Source organism: Chiloscyllium plagiosum, unplaced genomic scaffold (genome assembly GCF_037043375.1).
Source record: "Chiloscyllium plagiosum isolate Xiang-an unplaced genomic scaffold, Cpla_swu_hap1 HiC_scaffold_19, whole genome shotgun sequence".
Classification (NCBI taxonomy): domain Eukaryota; kingdom Metazoa; phylum Chordata; class Chondrichthyes; order Orectolobiformes; family Hemiscylliidae; genus Chiloscyllium; species Chiloscyllium plagiosum.
This window is the reverse complement of record NW_028270157.1, coordinates 77,018,233-77,044,141: the sequence shown is the minus strand read 5'-3', so window position 1 is coordinate 77,044,141 and position 25,909 is coordinate 77,018,233.

The window sequence follows — 25,909 nt, the reverse complement described above, 5'->3', positions numbered from 1 at the left end:
GGGTTTTTGTGTGAGATAGAACGATAGCAGACAGAGTCGGTGTGTGAGAGAGAGGGATATCAGACAGGGTTCATGTGTGAGGAAGAGGGATATCAGACAGGATTTATGTGTGAGAGAGTGATATCAGACAGTGTTTTTGTGTGAGAGAGTTGGACATCAGACAGGGTCGGTGTGTGAGAGAGAGGGATATCAGACAGGGTTTGTGTGTGAGAGCAAGGTATACCAGGCAGCGTTTGTGTGTGAAAGAGAGGGATATCAGACAGAGTTTGTGTGTGAGAGAGGGGTATCTGAGAGGGTCTGCATGTGAGAGAGAGGGATTTCAGACAACGTTGGTATGCGTGAGAGAGATATCAGACAGGGTTTGTGTGTGAGTGAGAGGGATATCGGACAGGGTTTGTTTGTGAGAGAGGGGTATCAGAGTGGGTCTGTATGTGAGGGAGAGGGATATCAGACAAGGTTGGTATGCGTGAGAGAAATATCAGACTGGGATTGTGTGTGAGAGAGAGGGATATCAGTCAGCGCTTGTGTATGAGAGAAAGATATCAGACAGGATTTGTGTGTGAGAGTGGGATATCAGACGGGGTTTGTGTGTGAGAGAGGGATATCAGAGAGGGTCGTTGTGTGTGTGGGAGCGATATCAGACAGGATTTGTATGAGAGAGAGGGTTGTCAGACAGGGTTTGTGTGTGAGTGAGAGGCATATCAGACAGGTTCGGTGTGTGAGAGGGAGGGATATCAGACATGGTTTGTGTGTGAGAGTGAGGGATATCAGACAGGATTTATGTGTGAGAGAGGGATATCAGACATGGTTTGTGTGTGAGAGAGAGGGATATCAGACAGGGTTTGTGTGTGAGAGAGAGGGATATCAGACAGGGTTTGTGTGTGAGAGAGAGGGATATCAGACAGGATTTATGTGTGAGAGAGGGATATCAGACATGGTTTGTGTGTGTGAGAGAGGGATATCAGACAGGGATTGTTTGTGAGAGAGAGGGATATCAGACAGGGTTTGTGTGTGAGAGTGAACGATATCAGACTGGTTCGGTGTTTGAGAGAGAGAGATATCAGACAGGGATTGTGTGTGTGAGAGAGGGATATCAGACAGGGTTTGTGTGTGTGAGAGAGGGATATCAGACAGGGTTTGTGTGTGAGAGAGAGGGAGATCAGACAGGGCTGGTGTATGTGAGAAAGATATCAGACGGGGTTTGTGTGTGAGAGAGGGATATCAGAGAGGGTCGGTGTGTGTGAGGGAGCGATATCAGACAGGATTTGTATGAGAGAGAGGGTTATCAGACAGGGTTTGTGTGTGAGGAAAAGGGATATCAGACAGGATTTTTGTGTGAGAGAGAGGGATATCAGACAGGGTTTGTGTGTGAGAGAGAGGGATATCAGACAGGGTTTGTGTGAGAGAGAGAGGGATATCAGACAGGGTTTGTGTGTGATAGAGAGGGATATCAGACAGGGTATGTGTGTGTGAGAGAGGGATATCAGACATGGTTTGTGTGTGAGAAAGATGGATATCAGACAGGGTTTGTGTGTGAGAGAGAGGGATATCAGACAGGGTTTGTGTGTGAGAGAGAGGGATATCAGACTGGTTCGGTGTTTGAGAGAGAGGGATATCAGGCTGGGTTTGTGTGTGTGAGAGAGGGATATCAGACAGGGAGTGTGTGTGACAGAGGGCTATCAGACAGGGATTGTGCGTGAGAGAGTGGGATATCAGACAGGGTTTATGTGTGAGAGAGAGGGATATCAGACAGGGTTTGTGTGTGAGAGAGAGGGATATCAGACAGGGTTTATGTGTGAGAGAGATGGATATCAGACAGGGTATGTTTGTGTGAGAGAGGGATATCAGACAGGGTTTGTGTGTGAGCGAGATGGATATCAGACAGGGTTTGTTTGTGAGAGAGAGGGATATCCGACAGGGTTTGTGTGTGAGAGAGAACGATATCAGACTGGTTCGGTATTTGAGAGAGAGGGATATCAGGCTGGGTTTGCGTGTGTGAGAGAGGGATATCAGACAGGGTTTGTCTGTGTGAGAGAGGGATATCAGACAGGGTTTGTGTGTGAGAGAGGGTTATCAGACAGGGTTTGTGTGTGAGGAAGAGGGATATCAGACAGGATTTTTGTGTGAGAGAGAGGGATATCAGACAGTGTTTGTGTGTGAGAGAGAGGGATATCAGACAGGGTTCATGTGTGAGGAAGAGGGATATCAGACAGGATTTTTGTGTGAGAGAGTGATATCCGACAGTGTTTTTGTGTGAGAGAGTCGGACATCAGACAGGGTCGGTGTGTGAGAGAGAGCGATATCAGACAGGGTTTGTGTGTGAGAGCAAGGTATACCAGGCAGCGTTTGTGTGTGAAAGGCAGGGATATCAGACAGAGTTTGTGTGTGAGAGAGGGGTATCTGAGAGGGTCTGCATGTGAGAGAGAGGGATATCAGACAATGTTGGTATGCGTGAGAGAGATATCAGACAGGGTTTGTGTGTGAGTGAGAGGGATATCAGACAGGGTTTGTTTGTGAGAGAGGGGTGTCAGAGTGGGTCTGTATGTGAGGGAGAGGGATATCAGACAAGGTTGGTATGCGTGAGAGACATATCAGACAGGGATTGTGTGTGAGAGTGAGGGTTATCAGACAGGATTTATGTGTGAGAGAGGGATATCAGACATGGTTTGTGTGTGAGAGAGAGGGATATCAGACAGGGTTTGTGTGTGAGAGAGAGGGATATCAGACAGGGTTTGTGTGTGAGAGAGAGGGATATCAGACAGGATTTATGTGTGAGAGAGGGATATCAGACATGGTTTGTGTGTGTGAGAGAGGGATATCAGACAGGGATTGTTTGTGAGAGAGAGGGATATCAGACAGGGTTTGTGTGTGAGAGAGAACGATATCAGACTGTTTGGGAGAGAGAGATATCAGACAGGGATTGTGTGTGTGAGAGAGGGATATCAGACAGGGTTTGTGTGTGTGAGAGAGGGATATCAGACAGGGTTGGTGTGTGAGAGAGAGAGATATCAGACAGGGTCAGTGTGTGTGAGAAAGAGATATCAGACAGGGTCGGTGTGTGTGAGAGTGGGGTATCAGACAAGGTTTGTTTGTGAGAGAAGGATATCAGACAGGGTTTGTGTGTGAGAGAGAGGGATATCAGACAGGGTTCTTGTGTGAGAGAGAGGGATATCAGACAGGGTTTTTGTGTGAGAGGGAACGATATCAGACAGAGTCGGTGTGTGAGAGAGAGGGATATCAGACAGGGTCGGTGTGTGTGAGAGAGGGATATCAGACAAGTTTTGTTTGTGAGAGAAGGATATCAGACAGGGTTTGGGTGTGAGAGAGAGGGATATCAGACAGTATTCTTGTGTGAGAGAGATGGATATCAGACAGGGTTTGTGCGTGAGAGAGAGGGATATCAGACAGGGTTTTAGTGTGAGGAATAGGGATATCGGACAGGGTTTTTGTTTGAGAGAGAGGGATATCAGACAGGGTTTGTGTGTGAGAGACAGGGATATCAGATCGGGTTTGTGTGCGAGGAAGAGGGATATCAGACAGGGTTTTTGTGTGAGGAATAGGGATATCGGACAGGGTTATTGTGTGTGAGAGTTGGACATCAGTCATGATTTGTGTGAGAGAGTGTGGGATATCTGACAGGGTTTGTGTGTGAGAGAGAGGGATATCAGACAGGGTCGGTGTGTGAGGGAGAGGGTTATCTGACAGGGTTTGTGTGTGAGAGAGAGGTATATCAGACAGGGTTTGTGTGTGAGGAAGAGGGATATCAGACACGGTTTTTGTGTGAGAGAGAGGGATATCAGACAGTGTTTGTGTGAGAGAGAGTTGGACATCAGACAGCGTTTGTGTGTGAGAGCGAGAGATATCAGACAGGGTTTGTGTGTGAGAGATGGATATCTGAGAGCGTCGGTGTGTGTGAGGGAGGGATATCAGACAGGATTTGTATGAGAGAGAGCGTTATCAGACAGCGTTTGTGTGTGAGTGAGAGGGATATCAGACGGGGTCGGTGTGTGAGAGGGAGAGATATCAGACATGGTTTGTGTGTGAGAGAGAGGGATATCAGGCAGGATTTATGTGTGAGAGAGGGATATCAGACATGGTTTGTGTGTGAGAGAGAGGGATATCAGACAGGGTTTGTGTGAGAGAGAGAGGGATATCAGACAGGGTTTGTGTGTGAGAGAGAGGGATATCAGACAGGGTATGTGTGTGTGAGAGAGGGATATCAGACAGGGTTTGTGTGTGAGAGAGATGGATATCAGACAGGGTTTGTGTGTGAGAGAGAGGGATATCAGACAGGTTCGGTGTTTGAGAGAGAGGGATATCAGGCTGGGTTTGTGTGTGTGAGAGAGGGATATCAGACAGGGTTTGTCTGTGTGAGAGAGGGATATCAGACAGGGTTGGTGTGTGAGAGAGAGATATCAGACAGGGTCAGTGTGTGTGAGAGAGGGATGTCAGACAGGGTTTGTGTGTGTGAGAGAGGGTTATCTGACAGGATGTGTGTGTGAGTGAGAGGGATTTCGGACAGGGTTTGTGTCTGAGGAAGAAGGATATCAGATAAGGTTTGTTTGTGAGAGAAGGATATCAAAAAGGGTTTGTGTGTGTGAGAGAGGGATATCAGACAGGGATTGAGTGTGAGAGAGGGATATCAGACAGGGTTTGTGCGTGAGAGAGTGGGATATCCTACAGGGTTTTTGTGTGAGATAGAACGATAGCAGACAGAGTCGGTGTGTGAGAGAGAGGGATATCAGACAGGGTTCATGTGTGAGGAAGAGGGATATCAGACAGGATTTATGTGTGAGAGAGTGATATCAGACAGTGTTTTTGTGTGAGAGAGTTGGACATCAGACAGGGTCGGTGTGTGAGAGAGAGGGATATCAGGCAGCGTTTGTGTGTGAAAGAGAGGGATATCAGACAGAGTTTGTGTGTGAGAGAGGGGTATCTGAGAGGGTCTGCATGTGAGAGAGAGGGATTTCAGACAACGTTGGTATGCGTGAGAGAGATATCAGACAGGGTTTGTGTGTGAGTGAGAGGGATATCAGACAGGGTTTGTTTGTGAGAGAGGGGTATCAGAGTGGGTCTGTATGTGAGGGAGAGGGATATCAGACAAGGTTGGTATGCGTGAGAGAAATATCAGACAGGGATTGTGTGTGAGAGAGAGGGATATCAGTCAGCGCTTGTGTATGAGAGAAAGATATCAGACAGGATTTGTGTGTGAGAGTGGGATATCAGACGGGGTTTGTGTGTGAGAGAGGGATATCAGAGAGGGTCGTTGTGTGTGTGGGAGCGATATCAGACAGGATTTGTATGAGAGAGAGGGTTGTCAGACAGGGTTTGTGTGTGAGTGAGAGGCATATCAGACAGGTTCGGTGTGTGAGAGGGAGGGATATCAGACATGGTTTGTGTGTGAGAGTGAGGGATATCAGACAGGATTTATGTGTGAGAGAGGGATATCAGACATGGTTTGTGTGTGAGAGAGAGGGATATCAGACAGGGTTTGTGTGTGAGAGAGAGGGATATCAGACAGGGTTTGTGTGTGAGAGAGAGGGATATCAGACAGGATTTATGTGTGAGAGAGGGATATCAGACATGGTTTGTGTGTGTGAGAGAGGGATATCAGACAGGGATTGTTTGTGAGAGAGAGGGATATCAGACAGGGTTTGTGTGTGAGAGTGAACGATATCAGACTGGTTCGGTGTTTGAGAGAGAGAGATATCAGACAGGGATTGTGTGTGTGAGAGAGGGATATCAGACAGGGTTTGTGTGTGTGAGAGAGGGATATCAGACAGGGTTGGTGTGTGAGAGAGAGAGATATCAGACAGGGTCAGTGTGTGTGAGAAAGAGATATCAGACAGGGTCGGTGTGTGTGAGAGAGGGATATCAGACAAGGTTTGTTTGTGAGAGAAGGATATCAGACAGGGTTTGTGTGTGAGAGAGAGGGATATCAGACAGGGTTCTTGTGTGAGAGAGAGGGATATCAGACAGGGTTTGTGCGTGAGAGAGTGGGATATCAGACAGGGTTTTTGTGTGAGAGGGAACGATATCAGACAGAGTCGGTGTGTGAGAGAGAGGGATATCATCAGGGTCGGTGTGTGTGAGAGAGGGATATCAGACAGGGTTTGTGCGTGAGAGAGAGGGATATCAGACAAGGTTTTAGTGTGAGGAATAGGGCTTTCGGACAGGGTTTTTGTTTGAGAGAGAGGGATATCAGACAGTGTTTGTGTGTGAGAGAGTTGGACATCAGGCAAGGTTTGTGTGTGAGAGACAGGGATATCAGATCGGGTTTGTATGCGAGGAGGAGGGATATCAGACAGGGTTTTTGTGTGAGGAATCGGGATATCGGACAGGGTTTTTGTGTGAGGAATAGGGATATCGGACAGGGTTTTTGTGTGTGAGAGTTGGACATCAGTCATGATTTGTGTGAGAGAGAGTGGGATATCTGACAGGGTTTGTGTGTGAGAGAGAGGGATATCAGACAGGGTCGGTGTGTGAGGGAGAGGGTTATCTGACAGGGTTTGTGTGTGAGAGAGAGGTATATCAGACAGGGTTTGTGTGTGAGGAAGAGGGATATCAGACACGGTTTATGTGTGAGAGAGAGGGATATCAGACAGTGTTTGTGTGAGAGAGAGTTGGACATCAGACAGCGTTTGTGTGTGAGAGCGAGGGATATCAGACAGGGTTTGTGTGTGAGAGATGGATATCAGAGAGCGTCGGTGTGTATGAGGGAGGGATATCAGACAGAATTTGTATGAGAGAGAGGGTTATCAGACAGGGTTTGTGTGTGAGTGAGAGGGATATCAGACGGGGTCGGTGTGTGAGAGGGAGAGATATCAGACATGGTTTGTGTGTGAGAGAGAGAGAGGGATATCAGACAGGGTCGGTGTGTGAGGGAGAGGGTTATCTGACAGGGTTTGTGTGTGAGAGAGAGGTATATCAGACAGGGTTTGTGTGTGAGGAAGAGGGATATCAGACACGGTTTTTGTGTGAGAGAGAGGGATATCAGACAGTGTTTGTGTGAGAGAGAGTTGGACATCAGACAGCGTTTGTGTGTGAGAGCGAGGGATATCAGACAGGGTTTGTGTGTGAGAGATGGATATCTGAGAGCGTCGGTGTGTGTGAGGGAGGGATATCAGACAGGATTTGTATGAGAGAGAGCGTTATCAGACAGGGTTTGTGTGTGAGTGGGAGGGATATCAGACGGGGTCGGTGTGTGAGAGGGAGAGATATCAGACATGGTTTGTGTGTGAGAGAGAGGGATATCAGGCAGGATTTATGTGTGAGAGAGGGATATCAGACATGGTTTGTGTGTGAGAGAGAGGGATATCAGACAGGGTTTGTGTGAGAGAGAGAGGGATATCAGACAGGGTTTGTGTGTGAGAGAGAGGGATATCAGACAGGGTATGTGTGTGTGAGAGAGGGATATCAGACAGGGTTTGTGTGTGAGAGAGATGGATATCAGACAGGGTTTGTGTGTGAGAGAGAGGGATATCAGACAGGTTCGGTGTTTGAGAGAGAGGGATATCAGGCTGGGTTTGTGTGTGTGAGAGAGGGATATCAGACAGGGTTTGTCTGTGTGAGAGAGGGATATCAGACAGGGTTGGTGTGTGAGAGAGAGATATCAGACAGGGTCGGTGTGTGTGAGAGAGGGATATCAGACAGGGTTGGTGTGTGAGAGAGATATCAGACAGGGTCAGTGTGTGTGAGAGAGGGATGTCAGACAGGGATTGTGTGTGTGAGAGAGGGTTATCTGACAGGATGTGTGTGTGAGTGAGAGGGATTTCGGACAGTGTTTGTGTCTGAGGAAGAAGGATATCAGATAAGGTTTGTTTGTGAGAGAAGGATATCAAAAAGGGTTTGTGTGTGTGAGAGAGGGATATCAGACAGGGATTGCGTGTGAGAGAGGGATATCAGACAGGGTTTGTGCATGAGAGAGTGGGATATCCTACAGGATTTTTGTGTGAGATAGAACGATAGCAGACAGAGTCGGTGTGTGAGAGAGAGGGATATCAGACAGGATTTATGTGTGAGAGAGTGATATCAGACAGTGTTTTTGTGTGAGAGAGTTGGACATCAGACAGGGTCGGTGTGTGAGAGAGAGGGATATCAGACAGGGTTTGTGTGTGAGAGAGGGGTATCTGAGAGGGTCTGTATGTGAGAGAGAGGGATACCAGACAAGGTTGGTATGCGTAAGAGAGATATCAGACAGGGATTGTGTGTGAGAGAGAGGGATATCAGTCAGCGCTTGTGTATGAGAGAAAGATATCAGACAGGATTTGTGTGTGAGAGTGGGATATCAGACGGGGTTTGTGTGTGAGAGAGGGATATCAGAGAGGGTCGTTGTGTGTGTGGGAGCGATATCAGACAGGATTTGTATGAGAGAGAGGGTTGTCAGACAGGGTTTGTGTGTGAGTGAGAGGCATATCAGACAGGTTCGGTGTGTGAGAGGGAGGGATATCAGACATGGTTTGTGTGTGAGAGTGAGGGATATCAGACAGGATTTATGTGTGAGAGAGGGATATCAGACATGGTTTGTGTGTGAGAGAGAGGGATATCAGACAGGGTTTGTGTGTGAGAGAGAGGGATATCAGACAGGGTTTGTGTGTGAGAGAGAGGGATATCAGACAGGATTTATGTGTGAGAGAGGGATATCAGACATGGTTTGTGTGTGTGAGAGAGGGATATCAGACAGGGTTTGTGTGTGAGAGTGAACGATATCAGACTGGTTCGGTGTTTGAGAGAGAGAGATATCAGACAGGGATTGTGTGTGTGAGAGAGGGATATCAGACAGGGTTTGTGTGTGTGAGAGAGGGATATCAGACAGGGTTGGTGTGTGAGAGAGAGAGATATCAGACAGGGTCAGTGTGTGTGAGAAAGAGATATCAGACAGGGTCGGTGTGTGTGAGAGAGGGATATCAGACAAGGTTTGTTTGTGAGAGAAGGATATCAGACAGGGTTTGTGTGTGAGAGAGAGGGATATCAGACAGGGTTCTTGTGTGAGAGAGAGGGATATCAGACAGGGTTTGTGCGTGAGAGAGTGGGATATCAGACAGGGTTTTTGTGTGAGAGGGAACGATATCAGACAGAGTCGGTGTGTGAGAGAGAGGGATATCAGACAGGGTCGGTGTGTGTGAGAGAGGGATATCAGACAAGGTTTGTTTGTGAGAGAAGGATATCAGACAGGGTTTGTGTGTGAGAGAGAGGGATATCAGACAGTGTTCTTGTGTGAGAGAGAGGGATATCAGACAGGGTTTGTGCGTGAGAGAGAGGGATATCAGACAAGGTTTTAGTGTGAGGAATAGGGATATCGGACAGGGTTTTTGTTTGAGAGAGAGGGATATCAGACAGTGTTTGTGTGTGAGAGAGTTGGACATCAGGCAAGGTTTGTGTGTGAGAGACAGGGATATCAGATCGGGTTTGTGTGCGAGGAAGAGGGATATCAGACAGGGTTTTTGTGTGAGGAATCGGGATAACCGACAGGGTTTTTGTGTGTGAGAGTTGGTCATCAGTCATGATTTGTGTGAGAGAGAGTGGGATATCTGACAGGGTTTGTGTGTGAGAGAGAGGTATATCAGACAGGGTTTGTGTGTGAGGAAGAGGGATATCAGACAGGGTTTGTGTGTGAGATGGATATCAGAGAGCGTCGGTGTGTGTGAGGGAGGGATATCAGACAGAATTTGTATGAGAGAGAGCGTTATCAGACAGGGTTTGTGTGTGAGTGAGAGGGATATCAGACGGGGTCGGTGTGTGAGAGGGAGAGATATCAGACATGGTTTGTGTGTGAGAGAGAGGGATATCAGGCAGGATTTATGTGTGAGAGAGGGATATCAGACATGGTTTGTGTGTGAGAGAGAGGGATATCAGACAGGGTTTGTGTGAGAGAGAGAGGGATATCAGACAGGGTATGTGTGTGAGAGAGAGGGATATCAGACAGGGTATGTGTGTGTGAGAGAGGGATATCAGACAGGGTTTGTGTGTGAGAGAGATGGATATCAGACAGGGTTTGTGTGTGAGAGAGAGGGAAATCAGACAGGGTTTGTGTGTGAGAGAGAGGGATATCAGACAGGTTCGGTGTTTGAGAGAGAGGGATATCAGGCTGGGTTTGTGTGTGTGAGAGAGGGATATCAGACAGGGTTTGTCTGTGTGAGAGAGGGATATCAGACAGGGTTGGTGTGTGAGAGAGAGATATCAGACAGGGTCGGTGTGTGTGAGAGAGGGATATCAGACAGGGTTGGTGTGTGAGAGAGAGATATCAGACAGGGTCAGTGTGTGTGAGAGAGGGATGTCAGACAGGGTTTGTGTGTGTGAGAGAGGGATATCAGACAGGGTTTGTGTGTAAGAGAGAGGGATATCAGACAGGGTTTGAGTGTGAGGGAGAGGGTTATCTGACAGGATGTGTGTGTGAGTGAGAGGGATTTCGGACAGGGTTTGTGTGTGAGGAAGAAGGATATCAGATAAGGTTTGTTTGTGAGAGAAGGATATCAAAAAGGGTTTATGTGTGTGAGAGAGGGATATCAGACAGGGATTGTGTGTGAGAGAGGGATATCAGACAGGGTTTGTGCATGAGAGAGTGGGATATCCTACAGGGTTTTTGTGTGAGATAGAACGATAGCAGACAGAGTCGGTGTGTGAGAGAGAGGAATATCACACAGGGTTTGTATGTGAGGAAGAGGGATATCAGACAGGGTTTGTGTGTGAGAGAGAGGGATATCAGACATTGTTTGTGTCTGAGAGAGTTGGACATCAGGCAAGTATTGTGTGTGAGTGCAAGGGATATCGGGCAGGGTTTGTGTGTGAAAGAGAGGGACATCAGACAGGGTTTGTGTGTGAGAGAGGGGTATCTGAGAGGGTCTGTATGTGACAGAGAGGGATATCAGACAAGGTTGGTATGCGTGAGAGAGATATCAGACAGGGTTTGTGTGTGAGAGAGAGGGATGTCAGACAGGGCTGGTGTATGAGAGAAAGATATCAGACAGGATTTGTGTGTGAGAGAGGGATATCAGACGGGGTTTGTGTGTGAGAGAGAGGGTTATCAGACAGTGGTTTGTATGAGAGAGAGGGTTATCAGACAGGGTTTGTGTGTGAGTGAGAGTGATATCAGACAGGGTCGGTGTGTGAGGGGGAGAGATATCAGACAGGATTTGTGTGTGAGAGAGAGGGATATCAGACAGGATTTGTGTGTGAGGGAGAGCGTTATCTGACAGTATTTGTGTGTGAGAGGGAGGGATTTCGGACAGGGTTTGTGTGTGAGGAAGAGGAATATCAGACAAGTTTTGTGTGTGAGTGAAGGATATCAAAAAGTGTTTGTGTGTGTGACAGAGGGATATCAGACAGGGTTTTTGTGTGAGAGAGAACGATATTTGACAGAGTCGGTGTGTGAGAGGGAGGGATATCACACAGGGTTTGTGTGTGAGGAATAGGGATATCAGACAGGGTTTTTGTGTGAGAGAGAGGGATATCGGACAGGGTTTTTGTGTGAGAGAGTGGGATATCAGACAGGGTCTGTGTGTGAGGGAGAGGGTTATCTGACAGGTTTTGTGTGTGAGAGAGAGGGATTTCGGACAGGATTTGTATGTGCGGAAGAGGGATATCAGACAAGATTTGTGTGTGAGAGAAGGATATCAGACAGAGTTTGTGTGTGTGAGAGTTGACATCAGTCATGATTTGTGTGAGAGAGAGTGGGATATCTGACAGGGTTTGTGTGTGAGAGAGAGGGATATCAGACAGGGTCGGTGTGTGAGGGAGAGGGATGTCAGACAGGGTATGTGCGTGTGAGAGTGGGATATCAGACAGGGTTTTTGTGTGAGAGAGTGGGATATCAGACAGGGTTTTTGTGTGAGAGAGAACGATATCAGACAGAGTCGGTGTGTGAGAGAGAGGGATATCAGACAGGGTTTGTGTGAGAGAGAGGGGTATCTGAGAGGGTCTGTATGTGACAGAGAGGGATATCAGACAAGGTTGGTATGCGTGAGACAGATATCAGACAGGGTTTGTGTGTGAGAGAGAGGGATGTCAGACAGGGCTGGTGTATGAGAGAAAGATATCAGACAGGATTTGTGTGTGAGAGAGGGATATCAGACGGGGTTTGTGTGTGAGAGAGGGATATCAGAGAGGGTCGGTGTGTGTGAGAGAGAGGGATATCAGACTGGATTTGTATGAGAGAGAGGATTATCAGACAGGGTTTGTGTGTGAGTGAGAGTGATATCAGACAGGGTCGGTGTGTGAGGGGGAGAGATATCAGACAGGATTTGTGCGTGAGAGAGAAGGATATCAGACAGGATTTGTGTGTGAGGGAGAGGGTTATCTGACAGGATTTGTGTGTGAGAGAGAGGGATTTCGGACAGGGTTTGTGTGTGAGGAAGAGGAAAATCAGACAAGTTTTGTGTGTGAGCGAAGGATATCAAAAAGTGTTTGTGTGTGTGAGAGAGGGATATCAGACAGGGATTGTGTGTGAGAGAGGGATATCAGACAGGGTTTGTGCGTGAGAGAGTGGGATATCAGACAGGGTTTTTGTGTGAGAGAGAACGATATCAGACAGAGTCGGTGTGTGTGAGGAATAGGGATATCACACAGGGTTTTTGTGTGAGAGAGAGGAATATCGGACAGGGTTTGTGTGTGAGAGAGTGGGATATCAGACAGGGTCTGTGTGTGAGGGAGAGGGTTATCTGACAGGTTTTGTGTGTGAGAGAGAGAGATTTCAGACAGGATTTGTATGTGAGGAAGAGGGATATCAGTCAAGATTTGTGTGTGAGAGAAGGATATCAGACAGGGTTTGTGTGTGAGAGAGAGGGATATCAGACAGGTTCGGTGTTTGAGAGAGAGGGATATCAGGCTGGGTTTGTGTGTGTGAGAGAGGGATATCAGACAGGGTTGGTGTGTGAGAGAGAGATATCAGACAGGGTCGGTGTGTGTGAGAGAGGGATATCAGACAGGGTTGGTGTGTGAGAGAGAGATATCAGACAGGGTCAGTGTGTGTGAGAGAGGGATGTCAGACAGGGTTTGTGTGTGTGAGAGAGGGATATCAGACAGGGTTTGTGTGCAAGAGAGAGGGATATCAGACAGGGTTTGTGTGTGAGGGAGAGGGTTATCTGACAGGATGTGTGTGTGAGAGAGAGGGATTTCGGACAGGGTTTGTGTGTGAGGAAGAAGGATATCAGATAAGGTTTCTTTGTGAGAGAATGATATCAAAAAGGGTTTATGTGTGTGAGAGAGGGATATCAGACAGGGATTGTGTGTGAGAGAGGGATATCAGACAGGGTTTGTGCATGAGAGAGTGGGATATCCTACAGGGTTTTTGTGTGAGATAGAACGATAGCAGACAGAGTCGGTGTGTGAGAGAGAGGAATATCACACAGGGTTTGTATGTGAGGAAGAGGGATATCAGACAGGGTTTGTGTGTGAGAGAGAGGGATATCAGACATTGTTTGTGTCTGAGAGAGTTGGACATCAGGCAAGTATTGTGTGTGAGTGCAAGGGATATCGGGCAGGGTTTGTGTGTGAAAGAGAGGGACATCAGACAGGGTTTGTGTGTGAGAGAGGGGTATCTGAGAGGGTCTGTATGTGACAGAGAGGGATATCAGACAAGGTTGGTATGCGTGAGAGAGATATCAGACAGGGTTTGTGTGTGAGAGAGAGGGATGTCAGACAGGGCTGGTGTATGAGAGAAAGATATCAGACAGGATTTGTGTGTGAGAGAGGGATATCGGACGGGGTTTGTGTGTGAGAGAGAGGGTTATCAGACAGTGGTTTGTATGAGAGAGAGGGTTATCAGACAGGGTTTGTGTGTGAGTGAGAGTGATATCAGACAGTGTCGGTGTGTGAGGGGGAGAGATATCAGACAGGATTTGTGTGTGAGAGAGAGGGATATCAGACAGGATTTGTGTGTGAGGGAGAGCGTTATCTGACAGTGTGAGAGAGGGAGGGATTTCGGACAGGGTTTGTGTGTGAGGAAGAGGAATATCAGACAAGTTTTGTGTGTGAGTGAAGGATATCAAAAAGTGTTTGTGTGTGTGACAGAGGGATATCAGACAGGGTTTTTGTGTGAGAGAGAACGATATCTGACAGAGTCGGTGTGTGAGAGGGAGGGATATCACACAGGGTTTGTGTGTGAGGAATAGGGATATCAGACAGGGTTTTTGTGTGAGAGAGAGGGATATCGGACAGGGTTTTTGTGTGAGAGAGTGGGATATCAGACAGGGTCTGTGTGTGAGGGAGAGGGTTATCTGACAGGTTTTGTGTGTGAGAGAGCGGGATTTCGGACAGGATTTGTATGTGCGGAAGAGGGATATCAGACAAGATTTGTGTGTGAGAGAAGGATATCAGACAGAGTTTGTGTGTGTGAGAGTTGACATCAGTCATGATTTGTGTGAGAGAGAGTGGGATATCTGACAGGGTTTGTGTGTGAGAGAGAGGGATATCAGACAGGGTCGGTGTGTGAGGGAGAGGGATATCAGACAGGGTATGTGCGTGTGAGAGTGGGATATCAGACAGGGTTTTTGTGTGAGAGAGAACGATATCAGACAGAGTCGGTGTGTGAGAGAGAGGGATATCAGACAGGGTTTGTGTGTGAGAGAGGGGTATCTGAGAGGGTCTGTGTGACAGAGAGGGATATCAGACAAGGTTGGTATGCGTGAGAGAGATATCAGACAGGGTTTGTGTGTGAGAGAGAGGGATGTCAGACAGGGCTGGTGTATGAGAGAAAGATATCAGACAGGATTTGTGTGTGAGAGAGGGATATCAGACGGGGTTTGTGTGAGAGAGAGGGATATCAGACTGGATTTGTATGAGAGAGAGGATTATCAGACAGGGTTTGTGTGTGAGTGAGAGTGATATCAGACAGGGTCGGTGTGTGAGGGAGAGAGATATCAGACAGGATTTGTGCGTGAGAGAGAGGGATATCAGACAGGATTTGTGTGTGAGGGAGAGGGTTATCTGACAGGATTTGTGTGTGAGAGAGAGGGATTTCGGACAGGGTTTGTGTGTGAGGAAGAGGAATATCAGACAAGTTTTGTGTGTGAGCGAAGGATATCAAAAAGTGTTTGTGTGTGTGAGAGAGGGATATCAGACAGGGATTGTGTGTGAGAGAGGGATATCAGACAGGGTTTGTGCGTGAGAGAGTGGGATATCAGACAGGGTTTTTGTGTGAGAGAGAACAATATCAGACAGAGTCGGTGTGTGAGAGAGAAGGATATCAGACAGGGTTTGTGTGAGAGAGAGGGGTATCTGAGAGGGTCTGTATGTGACAGAGAGGGATATCAGACAAGGTTGGTATGCGTGAGACAGATATCAGACAGGGTTTGTGTGTGAGAGAGAGGGATGTCAGACAGGGCTGGTGTATGAGAGAAAGATATCAGACAGGATTTGTGTGTGAGAGAGGGATATCAGACGGGGTTTGTGTGTGAGAGAGGGATATCAGAGAGGGTCGGTGTGTGTGAGAGAGAGGGATATCAGACTGGATTTGTATGAGAGAGAGGATTATCAGACAGGGTTTGTGTGTGAGTGAGAGTGATATCAGACAGGGTCGGTGCGTGAGGGGGAGAGATATCAGACAGAATTTGTGCGTGAGAGAGAGGGATATCAGACAGGATTTGTGTGTGAGGGAGAGGGTTATCTGACAGGATTTGTGTGTGAGAGAGAGGGATTTCGGACAGGGTTTGTGTGTGAGGAAGAGGAATATCAGACAAGTTTTGTGTGTGAGCGAAGGATATCAAAAAGTGTTTGTGTGTGTGAGAGAGGGATATCAGACAGGGATTGTGTGTGAGAAAGGGATATCAGACAGGGTTTGTGCGTGCGAGAGTGGGATATCAGACAGGGTTTTTGTGTGAGAGAGAACGATATCAGACAGAGTCGGTGTGTGAGAGAGAAGGATATCAGACAGGGTTTGTGTGAGAGAGAGGAATATCGGACAGGGTTTGTGTGTGAGAGAGTGGGATATCAGACAGGGTCTGTGTGTGAGGGAGAGGGTTATCTGACAGGTTTTGTGTGTGAGAGAGAGAGATTTCAGACAGGATTTGTATGTGAGGAAGAGGGATATCAGACAAGATTTGTGTGTGAGAGAAGGATATCAGACAGAGTTTGTGTGTGTGAGAGTTGACATCAGTCATGATTTGTGTGAGAGAGAGTGGGATATCTGACAGGGTTTGTGTGTGAGAGAGAGGGATATCAGACAGGGTCGGTGTGTGAGGGAGAGGGTTATCTGACAGGGTTTGTGTGTGAGAGAGAGGTATATCAGACAGGGTTTGTGCGTGTGAGAGTGGGATATCAGACAGGGTTTTTGGGTGAGAGAGAACGATATCAGACAGAGTCGGTGTGTGAGGGAGAGGGATATCAGACAGGGTCGGTGTGTGTGAGAGCGAGGGATATCAGACGGGGTTTGTGTGTGAGAGAGTTGGACATCAGACAGCATTTGTGTGTGAGAGAGAGGGATATCAGACAGGGTTTGTGTGTGAGAGCGAGGGATATCAGACGGGGTTTGTGTGTGAGAGAGGGATATCAGCGAGCGTCGGTGTGTGTGAGGGAGGGATATCAGACAGGATTTGTATGAGAGAGAGGGTTATCAGACAGGGTTTGTGTGTGAGTGAGCGGGATATCAGACGGGGTCGGTGTGTGAGCGGGAGGGATATCAGACATGGTTTGTGTGTGAGAGAGAGGGATATTAGGCAGGATTTATGTGTGAGAGAGGGATATCAGACATGGTTTGTGTGTGAGAGAGAGAGATATCAGACAGGGTTTGTGTGTGAGAGAGAGGGATATCAGACAGGGTTTGTGTGTGAGAGAGAGGGATATCAGACAGGGTATGTGTGTGTGAGAGAGGGATATCAGACAGGGTTTGTGTGTGAGAGAGATGGATATCAGACAGGGTTTGTGTGTGAGAGAGAGGGATATCAGACAGGGTTTGTGTGTGAGAGAGAGGGATATCAGACAGGTTCGGTGTTTGAGAGAGAGGGATATCAGGCTGGGTTTGTGTGTGTGAGAGAGGGATATCAGACAGGGTTTGTCTGTGTGAGAGAGGGATATCAGACAGGGTTGGTGTGTGAGAGAGAGATATCAGACAGGGTCGGTGTATGTGAGAGAGGGATACCAGATAGGGTTGGTGTGTGTGAGAGAGAGATATCAGACAGGGTCGTTGTGTGTGAGAGAGGGATATCAGACAGGGTTTGTGTGTGTGAGAGAGGGATATCAGACAGGGTTTGTGTGTGTGAGAGAGGGATATCAGACAGGGTTTGTGTGTGAGAGAGAGGGATATCAGACAGGGTATATGTGTGATAGAGATGGATATCTGACAGTGTTTGTTTGTGAGAGAGAGGGATATCAGACAGGGTATGTGTGTGAGAGAGGGTTATCAGACAGGATTTGTGTGGGAGAGAGAACGATATCAGACTGGTTCGGTGTTTGAGAGAGAGGGATATCAGGCTGGGTTTGTGTGTGTGAGAGAGGGATATCAGACAGGGTTTGTCTGTGTGAGAGAGGGATATCAGACAGGGTTTGTCTGTGTGAGAGAGGGATATCAGACAGGGTTGGTGTGTGAGAGAGAGATATCAGACAGAGTCGGTGTGTGAGAGAGAGGGATATCAGACAGGGTTTGTGTGTGAGAGATGGGTATCTGAGAGGGTCTGTATGTGACAGAGAGGGATATCAGACAAGGTTGGTATGCGTGAGAGAGATATCAGACAGGGTTTGTGTGTGAGAGAGAGGGATGTCAGACAGGGCTGGTGTATGAGAGAAAGATATCAGACAGGATTTGTGTGTGAGAGAGGGATATCAGACGGGGTTTGTGTGTGAGAGAGGGATATCAGAGAGGGTCGGTGTGTGTGAGAGAGAGGGATATCAGACTGGATTTGTATGAGAGAGAGGATTATCAGACAGGGTTTGTGTGTGAGTGAGAGTGATATCAGACAGTGTCGGTGTGTGAGGGGGAGAGATATCAGACAGGATTTGTGCGTGAGAGAGAGGGATATCAGACAGGATTTGTGTGTGAGGGAGAGGGTTATCTGACAGGATTTGTGTGTGAGAGAGAGGGATTTCGGACAGGGTTTGTGTGTGAGGAAGAGGAATATCAGACAAGTTTTGTGTGTGAGCGAAGGATATCAAAAAGTGTTTGTGTGTGTGAGAGAGGGATATCAGACAGGGATTGTGTGTGAGAGAGGGATATCAGACAGGGTTTGTGCGTGCGAGAGTGGGATATCAGACAGGGTTTTTGTGTGAGAGAGAACGATATCAGACAGAGTCGGTGTGTGTGAGGAATAGGGATATCACACAGGGTTTTTGTGTGAGAGAGGGATATCGGACAGGGTTTGTGTGTGAGAGAGTGGGATATCAGACAGGGTCTGTGTGTGAGGGAGAGGGTTATCTGACAGATTTTGTGTGTGAGAGAGAGAGATTTCAGACAGGGTTTGTATGTGAGGAAGAGGGATATCAGACAAGATTTGTGTGTGAGAGAAGGATATCAGACAGAGTTTGTGTGTGTGAGAGTTGACATCAGTCATGATTTGTGTGAGAGAGAGTGGGATATCTGACAGGGTTTGTGTGTGAGAGAGAGGGATATCAGACAGGGTCGGTGTGTGAGGGAGAGGGTTATCTGACAGGGTTTGTGTGTGAGAGAGAGGTATATCAGACAGGGTTTGTGCGTGTGAGAGTGGGATATCAGACAGGGTTTTTGTGTGAGAGAGAACGATATCAGACAGAGTCGGTGTGTGAGGGAGAGGGATATCAGACAGGGTCGATGTGTGTGAGAGCGAGGGATATCAGACGGGGTTTGTGTGTGAGAGAGTTGGACATCAGACAGCATTTGTGTGTGAGAGAGAGGGATGTCAGACAGGGCTGGTGTATGAGAGAAAGATATCAGACAGGATTTGTGTGTGAGAGAGGGATATCGGACGGGGTTTGTTTGTGAGAGAGAGGGTTATCAGACAGTGGTTTGTATGAGAGAGAGGGTTATCAGACAGGGTTTGTGTGTGAGTGAGAGTGATATCAGACAGTGTCGGTGTGTGAGGGGGAGAGATATCAGACAGGATTTGTGTGTGAGAGAGAGGGATATCAGACAGGATTTGTGTGTGAGGGAGAGCGTTATCTGACAGTATTTGTGTGTGAGAGGGAGGGATTTCGGACAGGGTTTGTGTGTGAGGAAGAGGAATATCAGACAAGTTTTGTGTGTGAGTGAAGGATATCAAAAAGTGTTTGTGTGTGTGACAGAGGGATATCAGACAGGGTTTTTGTGTGAGAGAGAACGATATCTGACAGAGTCGGTGTGTGAGAGGGAGGGATATCACACAGGGTTTGTGTGTGAGGAATAGGGATATCAGACAGGGTTTTTGTGTGAGAGAGAGGGATATCGGACAGGGTTTTTGTGTGAGAGAGTGGGATATCAGACAGGGTCTGTGTGTGAGGGAGAGGGTTATCTGACAGGTTTTGTGTGTGAGAGAGAGGGATTTCGGACAGGATTTGTATGTGCGGAAGAGGGATATCAGACAAGATTTGTGTGTGAGAGAAGGATATCAGACAGAGTTTGTGTGTGTGAGAGTTGACATCAGTCATGATTTGTGTGAGAGAGAGTGGGATATCTGACAGGGTTTGTGTGTGAGAGAGAGGGATATCAGACAGGGTCGGTGTGTGAGAGAGAGGGATATCAGACAGGGTTTGTGTGTGAGAGAGGGGTATCTGAGAGGGTCTGTGTGACAGAGAGGGATATCAGACAAGGTTGGTATGCGTGAGAGAGATATCAGACAGGGTTTGTGTGTGAGAGAGAGGGATGTCAGACAGGGCTGGTGTATGAGAGAAAGATATCAGACAGGATTTGTGTGTGAGAGAGGGATATCAGACGGGGTTTGTGTGAGAGAGAGGGATATCAGACTGGATTTGTATGAGAGAGAGGATTATCAGACAGGGTTTGTGTGTGAGTGAGAGTGATATCAGACAGGGTCGGTGTGTGAGGGAGAGAGATATCAGACAGGATTTGTGCGTGAGAGAGAGGGATATCAGACAGGATTTGTGTGTGAGGGAGAGGGTTATCTGACAGGATTTGTGTGTGAGAGAGAGGGATTTCGGACAGGGTTTGTGTGTGAGGAAGAGGAATATCAGACAAGTTTTGTGTGTGAGCGAAGGATATCAAAAAGTGTTTGTGTGTGTGAGAGAGGGATATCAGACAGGGATTGTGTGTGAGAGAGGGATATCAGACAGGGTTTGTGCGTGAGAGAGTGGGATATCAGACAGGGTTTTTGTGTGAGAGAGAACGATATCAGACAGAGTCGGTGTGTGAGAGAGAGGGATATCAGACAGGGTTTGTGTGAGAGAGAGGGGTATCTGAGAGGGTCTGTATGTGACAGAGAGGGATATCAGACAAGGTTGGTATGCGTGAGACAGATATCAGACAGGGTTTGTGTGTGAGAGAGAGGGATGTCAGACAGGGCTGGTGTATGAGAGAAAGATATCAGACAGGATTTGTGTGTGAGAGAGGGATATCAGACGGGGTTTGTGTGTGAGAGAGGGATATCAGAGAGGGTCGGTGTGTGTGAGAGAGAGGGATATCAGACTGGATTTGTATGAGAGAGAGGATTATCAGACAGGGTTTGTGTGTGAGTGAGAGTGATATCAGACAGGGTCGGTGCGTGAGGGGGAGAGATATCAGACAGAATTTGTGCGTGAGAGAGAGGGATATCAGACAGGATTTGTGTGTGAGGGAGAGGGTTATCTGACAGGATTTGTGTGTGAGAGAGAGGGATTTCGGACAGGGTTTGTGTGTGAGGAAGAGGAATATCAGACAAGTTTTGTGTGTGAGCGAAGGATATCAAAAAGTGTTTGTGTGTGTGAGAGAGGGATATCAGACAGGGATTGTGTGTGAGAGAGGGATATCAGACAGGGTTTGTGCGTGCGAGAGTGGGATATCAGACAGGGTTTTTGTGTGAGAGAGAACGATATCAGACAGAGTCGGTGTGTGAGAGAGAAGGATATCAGACAGGGTTTGTGTGAGAGAGAGGAATATCGGACAGGGTTTGTGTGTGAGAGAGTGGGATATCAGACAGGGTCTGTGTGTGAGGGAGAGGGTTATCTGACAGGTTTTGTGTGTGAGAGAGAGAGATTTCAGACAGGATTTGTATGTGAGGAAGAGGGATATCAGACAAGATTTGTGTGTGAGAGAAGGATATCAGACAGAGTTTGTGTGTGTGAGAGTTGACATCAGTCATGATTTGTGTGAGAGAGAGTGGGATATCTGACAGGGTTTGTGTGTGAGAGAGGGATATCAGACAGGGTCGGTGTGTGAGGGAGAGGGTTATCTGACAGGGTTTGTGTGTGAGAGAGAGGTATATCAGACAGGGTTTGTGCGTGTGAGAGTGGGATATCAGACAGGGTTTTTGGGTGAGAGAGAACGATATCAGACAGAGTCGGTGTGTGAGGGAGAGGGATATCAGACAGGGTCGGTGTGTGTGAGAGCGAGGGATATCAGACGGGGTTTGTGTGTGAGAGAGTTGGACATCAGACAGCATTTGTGTGTGAGAGAGAGGGATATCAGACAGGGTTTGTGTGTGAGAGCGAGGGATATCAGACGGGGTTTGTGTGTGAGAGAGGGATATCAGCGAGCGTCGGTGTGTGTGAGGGAGGGATATCAGACAGGATTTGTATGAGAGAGAGGGTTATCAGACAGGGTTTGTGTGTGAGTGAGAGGGATATCAGACGGGGTCGGTGTGTGAGCGGGAGGGATATCAGACATTGTTTGTGTGTGAGAGAGGGATATTAGGCACGATTTATGTGTGAGAGAGGGATATCAGACATGGTTTGTGTGTGAGAGAGAGAGATATCAGACAGGGTTTGTGTGTGAGAGAGAGGGATATCAGACAGGGTTTGTGTGTGAGAGAGAGGGATATCAGACAGGGTATGTGTGTGTGAGAGAGGGATATCAGACAGGGTTTGTGTGTGAGAGAGATGGATATCAGACAGGGTTTGTGTGTGAGAGAGAGGGATATCAGACAGGGTTTGTGTGTGAGAGAGAGGGATATCAGACAGGTTCGGTGTTTGAGAGAGAGGGATATCAGGCTGGGTTTGTGTGTGTGAGAGAGGGATATCAGACAGGGTTTGTCTGTGTGAGAGAGGGATATCAGACAGGGTTGGTGTGTGAGAGAGAGATATCAGACAGGGTCGGTGTATGTGAGAGAGGGATACCAGATAGGGTTGGTGTGTGTGAGAGAGAGATATCAGACAGGGTCGTTGTGTGTGAGAGAGGGATATCAGACAGGGTTTGTGTGTGTGAGAGAGGGATATCAGACAGGGTTTGTGTGTGTGAGAGAGGGATATCAGACAGGGTTTGTGTGTGAGAGAGAGGGATATCAGACAGGGTATATGTGTGATAGAGATGGATATCTGACAGTGTTTGTTTGTGAGAGAGAGGGATATCAGACAGGGTATGTGTGTGAGAGAGGGTTATCAGACAGGATTTGTGTGGGAGAGAGAACGATATCAGACTGGTTCGGTGTTTGAGAGAGAGGGATATCAGGCTGGGTTTGTGTGTGTGAGAGAGGGATATCAGACAGGGTTTGTCTGTGTGAGAGAGGGATATCAGACAGGGTTTGTCTGTGTGAGAGAGGGATATCAGACAGGGTTGGTGTGTGAGAGAGAGATATCAGACAGAGTCGGTGTGTGAGAGAGAGGGATATCAGACAGGGTTTGTGTGTGAGAGATGGGTATCTGAGAGGGTCTGTATGTGACAGAGAGGGATATCAGACAAGGTTGGTATGCATGAGAGAGATATCAGACAGGGTTTGTGTGTGAGAGAGAGGGATGTCAGACAGGGCTGGTGTATGAGAGAAAGATATCAGACAGGATTTGTGTGTGAGAGAGGGATATCAGACGGGGTTTGTGTGTGAGAGAGGGATATCAGAGAGGGTCGGTGTGTGTGAGAGAGAGGGATATCAGACTGGATTTGTATGAGAGAGAGGATTATCAGACAGGGTTTGTGTGTGAGTGAGAGTGATATCAGACAGTGTCGGTGTGTGAGGGGGAGAGATATCAGACAGGATTTGTGCGTGAGAGAGAGGGATATCAGACAGGATTTGTGTGTGAGGGAGAGGGTTATCTGACAGGATTTGTGTGTGAGAGAGAGGGATTTCGGACAGGGTTTGTGTGTGAGGAAGAGGAATATCAGACAAGTTTTGTGTGTGAGCGAAGGATATCAAAAAGTGTTTGTGTGTGTGAGAGAGGGATATCAGACAGGGATTGTGTGTGAGAGAGGGATATCAGACAGGGTTTGTGCGTGCGAGAGTGGGATATCAGACAGGGTTTTTGTGTGAGAGAGAACGATATCAGACAGAGTCGGTGTGTGTGAGGAATAGGGATATCACACAGGGTTTTTGTGTGAGAGAGGGATATCGGACAGGGTTTGTGTGTGAGAGAGTGGGATATCAGACAGGGTCTGTGTGTGAGGGAGAGGGTTATCTGACAGATTTTGTGTGTGAGAGAGAGAGATTTCAGACAGGGTTTGTATGTGAGGAAGAGGGATATCAGACAAGATTTGTGTGTGAGAGAAGGATATCAGACAGAGTTTGTGTGTGTGAGAGTTGACATCAGTCATGATTTGTGTGAGAGAGAGTGGGATATCTGACAGGGTTTGTGTGTGAGAGAGAGGGATATCAGACAGGGTCGGTGTGTGAGGGAGAGGGTTATCTGACAGGGTTTGTGTGTGAGAGAGAGGTATATCAGACAGGGTTTGTGCGTGTGAGAGTGGGATATCAGACAGGGTTTTTGTGTGAGAGAGAACGATATCAGACAGAGTCGGTGTGTGAGGGAGAGGGATATCAGACAGGGTCGATGTGTGTGAGAGCGAGGGATATCAGACGGGGTTTGTGTGTGAGAGAGTTGGACATCAGACAGGGTTTGTGTGTGAGAGAGAGGGATATCAGACAGGGTTTGTGTGTGAGAGCGAGGGATATCAGACGGGGTTTGTGTGTGAGAGAGGGATATCAGAGAGCGTCGGTGTGTGTGAGGGAGGGATATCAGACAGGATTTGTATGAGAGAGAGGGTTATCAGACAGGGTTTGTGTGTGAGTGAGGGGGATATCAGACGGGGTCGGTGTGTGAGAGGGAGGGATATCAGACATGGTTTGTGTGTGAGAGAGAGGGATATCAGGCAGGATTTATGTGTGAGAGAGGGATATCAGACATGGTTTGTGTGTGAGAGAGAGGGATATCAGACAGGGTTTGTGTGTGAGAGAGAGGGATATCAGACAGGGTTTGTGTGTGAGAGAGAGGGATATCAGACAGGGTATATGTGTGTGAGAGAGGGATATCAGACAGGGTTTGTGTGTGAGAGAGATGGATATCAGACAGGGTTTGTGTGTGAGAGAGAGGGATATCAGACAGGGTTTGTGTGTGAGAGAGAGGGATATCAGACTGGTTCGGTGTTTGAGAGAGAGGGATATCAGGCTGGGTTTGTGTGTGTGAGAGAGGGATATCAGACAGGGTTTGTCTGTGTGAGAGAGGGATATCAGACAGGGTTGGTGTGTGAGAGAGAGATATCAGACAGGGTCGGTGTATGTGAGAGAGGGATACCAGATAGGGTTGGTGTGTGTGAGAGAGAGATATCAGACAGGGTCGTTGTGTGTGAGAGAGGGATATCAGACAGGGTTTGTGTGTGTAAGAGAGGGATATCAGACAGGGTTTGTGTGTGAGAGAGAGGGATATCAGACAGGGTTTGTGTGTGAGAGAGAGGGATATCAGACAGGGTATATGTGTGATAGAGATGGATATCTGACAGTGTTTGTTTGTGAGAGAGAGGGATATCAGACAGGGTATGTGTGTGAGAGAGGGTTATCAGACAGGATTTGTGTGGGAGAGAGAACGATATCAGACTGGTTCGGTGTTTGAGAGAGAGGGATATCAGGCTGGGTTTGTGTGTGTGAGAGAGGGATATCAGACAGGGTTTGTCTGTGTGAGAGAGGGATATCAGACAGGGTTTGTCTGTGTGAGAGAGGGATATCAGACAGGGTTGGTGTGTGAGAGAGAGATATCAGACAGGGTCGGTGTGTCTGAGAGAGGGATATCAGACAGGGTTGGTGTGTGAGAGAGAGATATCAGACAGGGTTTGTGTGTGAGAGAGAGGGATATCAGACAGGGTTTGTGCGTGAGAGAATGGGATATCTGACAGGGTTTGTGTGTGAGAGAGAGGGATATCAGACAGGATTTTGTGTGAGGGAGAGGGATATCAGACAGGATTTGTGTGTGAGAGAGAGTTATATCAGACAGGGTTTGTGTGTGAGGGAGAGGGATATCAGACAGGATTTGTGTGTGAGAGAGAGGGATTTCGGACAGGGTTTGTGTGTGAGGAAGAGGGATATCAAACAAGGTTTGTGTGTGAGAGAGAGGGGGATATCATAGAGGGTTTGTGTGTGAGAGAGGGGAATGTCAGACAGGATTTGTGTGTGAGAGAGAGGGATATCAGACGGGGTTTGTGTGAGAGAGAACAATATCAGACAGTCGCTATGTGCGAGAGACGAATATCAGACAGGGTCGATGTGTGAGAGAGAGGGTTATTAGACCGGGTTTGTGTGTGAGAGAGAGGAATATCAGACTGGGTTTGTGTGTGAGAGAGAGGGATATCAGACAGGGTTTGTGTATTAGAGAGAGGAATATCAGACAGGGCTTGTGTGTTAGAGTGTGTTATCGGACAGGGTTTCCGTGTGAATTAAAAATACCCAGCAGGTTTTTTTTGGCTTGTGGAGAAAGTGAAGTCGGAGTGGGTCCATGGTGTTCTAGTTAGCTGGGCAGAATCCTGGCTGGACTGCAGGAGACAGAGGGTTGTAGTGGAAGGGAGCTTCTCAAAATGGAGCCCTGTGACCAGTGGTGTTCCACACTGATCCGTGTTGGGACCACTGCTGTTTGTGATAGACATAAATGGTCTGGAGGAAGGTAAAGGTGCTCTGATTAGCAAGTTTGC